At 41.5% G+C, this 10,346-nt stretch overlaps 1 long non-coding RNA gene across 2 annotated transcripts; it reads left to right on the top strand.

The window, feature by feature from the left end:
* Positions 1–392: 392 nt before the first annotated feature.
* Positions 393–10,120, top strand: LOC141580064 (uncharacterized). Of its 2 annotated transcripts, XR_012512063.1 has the most exons (4): positions 393–518; positions 1,609–1,813; positions 7,848–7,939; positions 9,147–10,120. It is a non-coding gene; the product is annotated as an uncharacterized LOC141580064 (long non-coding RNA). The 2 variants fall into 2 exon arrangements; XR_012512060.1 differs by lacking the exon at positions 9,147–10,120 and having other exon boundaries at positions 7,848–8,021.
* The last annotated feature ends 226 nt before the right edge of the window (positions 10,121–10,346 follow it).

Below are 10,346 nucleotides of genomic sequence, written 5' to 3'. Positions count from 1 at the left end.
TCTCTCTCTCTCTGTCTCTCTCTCTCTGTCTGTCTGTGTGTCTGTCTGTGTGTCTGTCTGTGTGTCTGTCTGTGTGTCTGTCTCTGTCTCTGTCTCTGTCTCTGTGTCTCTCTGTCTCTTTCTCTCTCTCTCTCTCTCTCTCTCTAAATGTTTGGTGAACTTCTTATATCTCTCAAAGCAGGAAGGAAGAAGGAATCCTTGTATAGTCTTGACAGTGCAGTTTACTCTTTATCAGATTAACTATTCTAGGAGCTTTGGCTTTCAGACATGGTCCCTGCTGCAGGCTGGTGATAAGGTTTTTATTGGTCCACCTGGCAAGGAGGAGCTAGGAGAAGCGGCATGCAGAGGCTCATTGCCTCCTTCTCTTTGCTTCTGCACACACAGATGCAGACTTCATGATCTTCGAATGTGTGGGGAGCCTTATGCAAATGAGCCTGGAGAAACAAATATCTCTCCTCCCATGTCAGACACAAGTATCTTGACTTTCATGTAGTTGGTGAGCACCACAGATTTTGCAGGTACATTCTTAAACTTCTCTCTGTTCTCATGGGGGGTTGTGGTCACATAATCTCTTCCTGGTCTGGGCCACGTCCAAGGATTCTATCTTTGGGGAGAGCTTCAAAGGACCTCACATTTCCCATAAATCTTTGGTACCTTCTGGCCTTCGTAGCATTAACACAGCCCTACGTGCCATCATAAGAGTATTATTTTGCTGGGACCTAGACCTCTGGCCATGGCATAATTGATAAATTTCACATATGTATCTAAAGTTGACTACCATGAAGAAACAGCTGTTTAGGGGTGGCTAAGGCTTCAAGAAGTCACCATGCATTTTACAGAAAGCACAAATGATTATGGAAAGAACTTTGGACTTAGGCCTAACATCATCTCTGCTCCTCACTAGCTGTGTGCCCCAGAAGGGTATTTAGCCTTTCTGAACCTCAGTTTCCCCATAAGTTACGGACAATGCTATGTATTTTCCAGAGGGTAGTGAGATGAATAGATGAAATAATAGTGGTCAAGTGCCCTGCGTAGCCCCTGCCACATAGCATTATAGTAACTTATTTTTTAACAGATACCAGCCGGGCGCGGTGGCTCAAGCCTGTAATCCCAGCACTTTGGGAGGCCGAGACGGGTGGATCACAAGGTCAAGAGATCGAGACCATCCTGGTCAACATGGTGAAACCCCGTCTCTACTAAAAATACAAAATATTAGCTGGGCATGGTGGCGCGTGCCTGTAATCCCAGCTACTTGGGAGGCTGAGGCAGGAGAATTGCCTGAACCCAGGAGGCGGAGGTTGCGGTGAGCCAAGATCGCACCATTGCACTCCAGCCTGGGTAACAAGAGCGAAACTCAGTCTCAAAAAAAAAAAAAAAACAGATACCAATTGAGCACCTTTGGGATGCCAGGCACTTCCTGGAGGCTTAGGGGCATGGGTCAATGAGATGGACTACCAAAATTTCTGCTCTTATGGAAAATAACCTGTAACCCCAAAAAACGTGTTGAGCGTGCATGCTCTGGGTCAGTTGCCTGGGTTTGCAACCTGGCTGCGGCTCTTCTCAGCTGTGTGAACTTCAGCAAGTTTTTCTTTTTTCTCCTCTATAAAGTGGGGGCTGACGGATTAGCACCTGGAGGCTAAACAGGAAGAAGGTCATTTGGCAAGCAGCTGTCTAGAGCTCTTTCAGATCAATTTGGCTCAGGAAGAAAGACAGATGAGCCCCTGGCTGCCCAGTGTGGTTACACCATCCTCTCTGACCGTGGGGAAATGTGGAGCTCCAGGCATCTCTCCTCAGCTGCTACACCTATATGCAGGTGAGTGTCCCATGCCCTCTGAATAGGACTCGTTTAGTTTCATTAAAAGAAAAACTTCAGCCGAATTAAATTTAAAGAAGTTTAATTGAACAATGAATGATTCGTGAATTGGGGCAGCCCCCAGAGTCACAGCAGATTCAGAGAGACTCCAGTGCAGCCATGTGGTAGAAGATTTATAGACAGAAAAAGGAAGTGACATACCTAAATCAGAAATGAGGTACAGAAGCAACTTGGATGGGTTACAGCCCAGCGCTTGCTTGATTTGAACACAGTTTGAGCACTACAGTTTATGTGGGAGTGGTTGAAGTATGGCTGCTGGGACTGGCCAAGGCACAGCCACTGTTACAGAAACACACTCCCAAGTTAGGTTTTCAGTCTTGTCTGCCTATTAAGTTAGGTAGCAATTCATCCGCAAGGACTCACATATAGAAGTATGCAGTCCTTCGCAGGCCGTATTTAGTTTGCTTTAACAGTTGGTACACAATCTGCCTTAAAAGAAGTGATAAGCTTGGAGTTTTGAATCTCCTCTGGGTTACTGATTGCACCAAGAATCTTGCCCTTGGCTTCCCCAGGCCCTTAGGAAAAAAAAAAAAAAAAAAGAAAGCTGAGCCAGACACAAAAGCATTAATTAAGGCTGGAATAATACCCCTATTCAAGGGATTCTCTGCAGCAAGTCAAATCCCATGCTTCATGAGGGGTGAGGTTGTATTCTCTTGTACGGCAGCTTAATAATGAGTATCACAAGTGCACCACAGCATGGAAAATCCACTTGTTGGGGGAGTACTCTTCACAATAGTGTTCATGGAGAAGTGAGCTTTGTGGTTAGGTTTGAATGAATGAAGTTAGTTTTATCGTATGAATGCTAACATGTGGCATCTACTCAAGGATTTCCAAGCTAGCTAACTTGTACTTTTTTTCTGAGATGTCCTGGCACTTTCCAGAAGTCCCAAAGGCCCCATCAGTTTTAAGGCCTAGCAGGTGAGTTACTGTCAAACACTCAAATGCAGCTTCACAAAGGGGTCCCTAGAAAGAGTGGAATTTGATACTTACATAAGCAAGTTAAGGCCAGATGGTAAGGTTTGTTTTGTTTCATGTGTCCAAATTGTGCCTGTTTTGCATTAAGTGCTGTCTTAGGTGCTGGCAGTGAGCAGCTTAAGTTCACAGGCTGTCCCTCATGTGGAGAGGGAAAAGCATTGCATACAGGGAGATCATGTGACCCAGAGCTCATCAAATTTGGTGCAGTTAAAACTTCCCATGTGAGCTGTGGGTCCTCATGTAAAAAACAAGTATGCCGTTCTGATAAGGTCAGGATTCTCTTCCCTGCAGAGAGATGTCGACTTTACCGTAACTGTGCAACAAGCTGAAAATCTTTTAAATCAACTACCAATTATCTGGTAGGATGTTGCCATGGATCCTGCCAGAGCTGATGTTGCTTATCAGAAAAACGTGGGCTGCCCCTGCACCTCATGGTGCTCCAGGAGATTGGGTGAGACAAACTGCCTGTAAGTAAGAGGAAGACTCACCCCTGCCCCAGTAAAGGAGGCGCCACGTGCTCTGTGTTGGAAAGTGATCCAAGCTTACGCTGGTTATTTCTACTCATTTCCTTTTGCCATCCAAGAAAGTCAACTAACTTCATAGATCCATAAACCAGTTATGTTGCCATATCAACATCCATTTTAACCTTTTAGCTATTCCCAGATTAGTCCATTTCAGTAATAGAACTTTTAAGCTTTCCAGCAAGTAGATGACTGGTTAGACCAAGCTCAGGAAGGTTGTGAAAGTCAGTCAGACTTCTCTTCAAGATACTTGGGCTAGTGGGAGAACTTCAGATGTGTATTTACCTAGAAGTTTTCCTAGGGTTTAGCAGTTTTTCTAGGTGTAAAATTTATCGATGGGCCTGTCTCCTTGAGCTCTTCATTTCCCACTGGAGTTCTACCCTGGTATCCTCATATGGCCAGTATGATCCTCAGTCGCAGCAAATGGAGGAAGTCAATAAGACCTACCACCTGTTGAGCCTTTAATATGTGTCCCAAACTGTAAGAACATCACAGGCATGAACTCAGTCTCTCAAATAGCCCTGTGAGGTGTTTTCTCCTTTTTTACAAAGGAGGGAACTGAGCTTAGGAGCTAAGTAGATAAATGTTATACAGAAAGTGGTAGAACTAGGATTCAAGGCAGTGTCTTTCAGAGACAACAGGTCCTTATCCTTAAACCTAATATTCTGCAGGTACCAGAGAAAGGCATGGACATGTGGCTCTACTACCCTCAATTCTTACAAGAGAGAGTTACTGTTATTATATATTTGGCCAGTAAAAAAAAAAATCTAGAACAAGAAGTCAGCTCACAATTTATAGAGTTGAAGTAAACGCATTGGAGTTTCATGTTTTCACTTAATTCTGCACAAAACAAGCTAAAAATCTTTTAAATCAATTACCAGAGGCAATACTTGAGTTAATATAGCACTCAAAGGCCATGTAGAATAGCTGTCTCTGAGTCACTTTTTTCTACTCTCACTGGCTTAACCAATGCCTCCACTGGATCAAGAAAGACTAGCTAACTCTTACTGGGTGTCATCTGTGTGCCAGCTCTCTGCTAGTTGTCTTATGCAGTCTATCCTCCTAAATGAATTCAAGGTACTCTGGAATTACCCTTGGCCTTCTTTGTAGGAGTTATGATGTTGAAGATACAGAAGCTCCGTCACCTACTGGATAATAGCTTCTAGGTAACTGAGTGTGTATAGGAATGAGATCATAACCATATTGATTTGAAGTTAAAAGATCAGATCTACCAATACTAGGGAGCCTAAAATGTTTATAAATTTATAGGGTTAGCAAGTCATCTTCCCGAAGGTCTCTGTTAAGAAGGAAGTTCCATTAATCCCCATGGACCTGCTCCAGGACGAGCCAGAGGGCTGGGTGGCAGCATTCTCTGAGGCAGGTGTGTGATAGGAAATCCCAGGAGATTTTTCTATTGAGCCTCTGAATCTCACCTTGAACTAGGATGGGAACTTGAGGTTCCATTAAAAAGCATGGTCAGATGGAGTTTGGGGGTTCTCACTATGACGTTTCAAGTGTCCTCACATCTATGATTTTTGGCCTGGGTGGCTTCCATCTGGCATATGGTCTTTTATACACCAGTCATGTGGCATTTGATGCTGGTGCAGGATGCCCACAGGGCTGGCTACAGAATCAATGTGACTGACATGAGAATCCTGGTGCAAGCTGGCTTCACAGCCCCAGCAGACCAACAATTACAGATAGATGAGCTTATAAGTGTAGGAGATTTTTCTTCCAATAAACAGCAGTGTAAGAATTACAAAGGAAAACTTTTGGGTTTTTATTTCACAAAATTAAAGACTTTGATAGTTAATTGGAAAGCAGTTTGAATTTGTCTTAAAATTAATCTTTCTTGACCTAATGACCTTTAAAAGCATATATGTATACACTAAATGTAGAAAATGTGTAGATGTATAAATATTATGACATCACTGTAGGAAATTTAAGTAGAAGAAACCTAAGTAGAAGTCTGTTTAAACTATAATTCTCTGATAGTCATTAAAATCTTATTTATTCAAGGTGTTTTTTAAATTGTGGGAAGAGGTGCTATTTGCAAATGATAAATGAAACTTCTTTCCCATGAAATTCTAAGGTATAGATTTTGCATAGAAAATGAAAATTATTTTGTTATTTTGACTACTCACCATCCAGCACTACTTCTAGAAAGTACTTGATCTTACAGCAGAAAAGTAATAACCTTGAATCTGACAGGAGTCACAAGCAGTTAGAATCCTGGCAATTTGTTTTAAAGTCTATTTCTACAGTAGTTACGTGATACTCACCGGTATAGCTTTAAAACAAATTGCCAGGATTCCAACCACTTGTGATTCCTATCGGATTCAAGGTATTACTTTTTCTGCTGTACGATCAAGTACTTCTACAAGTGTGCTAGATGATTCTGATGATGGACACAGCTATGACTTGCCCTGTGGGTGACAGACATGGAGTTGATTTTTGGTAGTACCTACTTGAGAATATTCTGGCCTTTAAACTTGTTGTACAAGGTAGGAACTATAGGTAAACAAAAGTTCTTCATCTAAAAAATTGAAATTCTAAGGTTAGAGTTGACACAAGGCATGGTTAGATCAGTTTTTCCTTCGGCTTTCTTATCAGAAAGACCCTCTCTGTTATGGCAAAGATAAACCCTGAACAGTTTGAGTCCATCTTTATTGCTAAAGATTTTGGAGGAAATGCCTTAGTCCCAATGGTTGAAGCAAAAGTCCCCTATGGATGATGCCTTTCTAGCCCAGCCTCTATCATTTAACCATCCTTGAAACAATCATTATAGCCAAATCTACCCTTCAAACTCCTGTGGCAGGGTTTGTAGTCATGTTGTGCCCCCGGCAAGTACAGCAGGGAAGGAGCAATTCAGAGTAGGAGATGACAGAAGTAGAAAACAGATGCCCACCCAGATGCCCCAGTGAATAGGGTGAAAAATCTAAATGGGAGGCCTTTCACAATCTAGGGCTCCCCGCTCCAGTCTTCCTCCCATGGTTCCCCTCCATGCATCTTCCATGCTGGCTGATCCATGACCTTGCCTCTGCTGCACTTACTCCTCTCTGTCACGGTTTTCACCCCTTTCTTTCTGTCCTTAACATGATAAAATACAAAGTAATTTACCGACTCTATTTTTAGTAGTCCATTAGTTTCCTAAGTTTTTCCTTCAAGGTCTGGTCAATGTTCTTACTTATTCTGGGAAACAGTTCAGATGGTAGCTTTCTCGTTATCATAACCACATAAATGAGTTAGAAACTCATTTTTCTAATTGTTTTAGTGTCTCTCAAATAATCTTCCTTCCTGATGTCCATACCCCATTGCTTGACACATTCTTTTTTTTTTTTTTTTCATTTTGAGGCCAGGTCTTACTCTGCTACATAAGCTGGAGTGCAGTGATGCAATTATTCACTACAACCTCAACCTCCTGGGCTCAAGTGATTCTCCTGCCTCAACCTCCTATGTAGCTGGGACCACAGGCCTGTACCACCATGCCCAGCTAGTTTTTTAAAATTATTTTTTGTAGAAACAAGGTCTCACTTTGTTGCCCAGGCTGATCTCAAACTCCTGGGCTCAAGCAATCCTCCCATTTCAGCCTCCCCTGAGTACTGGGATTACAGGCTTGAGCCACAGTGCTCAGCCCCATTCTTCTTTCTACAGCAACCAAATTCTATTAAGTCTAATGTTTGTGTACAGAAAAAAAAGGGTACAATTCTCTTTAAGATGGCATGGGTTACTCCAGAAACACCATTACTTGGACCCTCCTCAAGAACATCAGCCCCTATCTCGTTGGGGCTGGCCAATTCAAGGACCTCTCTAAAGAGATGGGAGTGAATCTTCACAAACTTTCCACAGCTGACATTATTTCTAGGAACTGTGAATTGAGGAGTGATGACAATACAGTTTCCATCAAGATTCCTGTTGGTACAGAAGGTGGTTATTACGAGGTTGGTAACTTAATTGAAACTTAAAGATAGATATCAACCTACATAGAGGAACACCAAGATAACTGTAGGGGAGATATAAATGGACTCCAGTATGCTGGTACACCATCTAACATGGCCCGTCATAGCATAAGTATCAGTAGAAGACCTACCTTTCATGGACTACTTACCCAAGAAAGTATGGTTATTGGTAGCATGAGACTTCATTACATGGACCCTGAGTATAGGGTTTGAGATTCTAATCACTAAAATATGACCGTTGATCAGCTTTATAAAAGGAATTAGGTGTTTGTAGCACCACAGAAGGAAAAACTTGGGTATTTCCTTGCATTATTATACAAGTTAAGAATATAAAGGGAACTTGGAATTTGTCACAAAGTTGATAACTTGGTGGCAATTAAGACTAATGTCCACTTCCATGTTACTGACGACTTTATCACTAATTTCAAAAGTCACTGCCTAGTGTGGTAGAAGTTGAGATTCTCGTGAAGAACTGTGCCTTAGCATTGCACTTATCTTGTCTCCACTCTTTCCTTTTAGACTCATGTGGGAGACAGGAGTCTCCTGTCTCCAACTTGCTTCTGGAACATCGGGAGGAGGATGGCAGCTGGGGAGAAGCCAGGCACACCATGGTCAGCTTCCTTAGGTTTAGCTGCTACTTCTCTAACTTCCTTCAACGATATCTCATCTTTCCTACTTTCTATTAAGTTCAAAAACGAGTTTTAATTTCTAGAACTATTTGGATTTTTCATATATGCCTCTTCTCATTTGATAATGCTTTAGACTTACGTTTGATACTATTTAAATCAATTTCTGGGATTACTGCCTTTGTAAATTCTCACAGTTCTATTTGAAATTTTAATTCTATTTATTGATTTACACTCAGATTTGTGTGTGTTTTGTTACTTTGTATTTTGAACTTATCTTGAGTAGAGCTTTGCACGTAGTTTGTGTTGCCTGGTTTGAAAAATGTGTTTCCATAGAAGCTTTGTTTCTGCAAGATACCCCAGATTATTCATAACTGGAGGACATTCTTCTTGAAAATTTGGTTGGTTTTCTGCATTACACTGATTGGAAAACCTAAAACCCTAAATTAAATTGTGAGGGCAGGCTTAAGTGTTATAAATTCTCTAGGGAAACTATCCTCTTTCCAGCCATAAGACCTCAATTGTAGATGGAGAAACTTATTTTTTCTTACTATGTAGAAGCAAAGGGTTTCTGAGTTACCGTTTCAGTGGGAATATACAGGTATTGATCGACTCACGACCTATGCAACTTATGACCATTCGACTTTACGACCACAATCGCTAGCCACGACTGCTCTGCGTCTGGCGGGGCAAACGTTGCCCAGCTGGGCGTACGACAGTGCGGACCAGCTTCTAGCAGCACTACCATCTCCGCGTGCACCATTCCAACTGTTATCCCAGACTCAGTACAGCAAACTCAACTTACAACCAAATCGTGTTACGACTGGTCTGTCCGAACCAATCGTGGTTGTAAGTCGAGCACGAGCTGTAATACCTAGGGCATCTAGACTTCATGCAGGTGTCCTATGTTTAAGCCAAGCTTCTTACAGGCTAGAGATGCTTCTGTCACTCTACAGGTATTAAAGTACAAGTCCTTGGCTACTGGGGTTGACACCATCTCTAACCCCCATGAGCATTCTAGCAGCTGCAGTGTCAAATTATCATTTATTGTTTCAGGTTTGGTTATTTCTTTCATGGCTTAAGATTTCCTTTATGGCCTTTGCAATCTCAACCTTACTCTTAAGTGTATTTATTATATCTTAACGTTTCTATCTGTCATGCAGTGGTAGTTTTCAGGTTTCTCTGTTCACAGTATTTCTGGACCGGAGTCTCTCCACCTGTCTAAATGTCTGCCAAACTGCAAGCCCAATGGCTCTACGGTAGTTACTGCAATGAAGCTGAAAGGAGTGTCAGGCCTGGATCCACAGAAATTCACTTTACAGGATAAACGCTGCCGACCTGCAGATGTTCCTAAAACAAGTGCAGTATTTGTGTTGTGTGAATACTTGTAGAAAGGTAAAAAAATTTTTTGCCACATCTATGTGTCTTATCCATTTCCAGTGAGCAAGGTGCTATATTCACAATTATCTTCACTGAACTAATTTGAAAATCACATCTTAACTAATGAGACTGATGTCCTTTACTTCCAACCTGGAGCAACTAATCCTATGTACCACTAAGATGCTGTGAAGGGAAGGGAGGATCAAAGCAGAAAAGTGCTTTCTCTGGAAAGCTTTAATTTTTGGTCCTGTTTGTTAGGCAGGAGATTTAAATACTTCCCTCCTTTCCTTCCCCACCTGGAGTTTGAAGAAGGCAGCATAAGTGGGTGGAAGTAGGGAAATTCCATTATAAGCTTTGCAGCTGGTGATGCCTGGTGATTCAAGAACTGTTGTCTTTTTCTAAGGGGATGCTGTTGTGTTTTCCTTAGATAGGATGTGCCTGCCAGTATCTTCTTCATGATACAGTCACATTTCATTATCAACCAAAGAACCTGGCACCCAGTATTGAGCCAGGACTTGGTCTTATCACCCTGGCCATGAAGTTGTCCAAAGATAGATTCTCCTTGGCAGTATGGGAAGGCAATTCAGATCACAGCAGCAATAACAGAAAATAATTTGGCCATGCCTCATATAACACTTCCTATCACTCTTATTTGTATCTGTTATCTCATTTATTTCTCAACTACCTCAAGAGACAGGCAAGAATCACTGTAGTTTCATCAATTAGAAAACAGAGGCTCAGTTCAATGAATGTAAAAACAAAGTACAAAGGGCAAACCTCCTTCATGAACAGATCTTATGAGTGAAAATTAGTAATATCAAATAGATATTAGTAATTGATATATACAATTCACCAAAAAACACATTCTATATATTAAAAAGCTTATCACTAGAAACTAGAAATTACAAATTAAAAGTGAGTTATAATTTCTTATCAAATTAAAATACTTGGCAAAGTCTATTTTATGTCAGCAAGTATAAACAGCTGTCATTGCTGAGGGTGAAAAAATTTG

Source organism: Saimiri boliviensis, chromosome 1 (genome assembly GCF_048565385.1).
Source record: "Saimiri boliviensis isolate mSaiBol1 chromosome 1, mSaiBol1.pri, whole genome shotgun sequence".
In the NCBI taxonomy this organism is placed as follows: domain Eukaryota; kingdom Metazoa; phylum Chordata; class Mammalia; order Primates; family Cebidae; genus Saimiri; species Saimiri boliviensis.
Note: the sequence above shows the minus strand (reverse complement) of the source record. Positions and strands in the feature narration are given on the sequence as shown.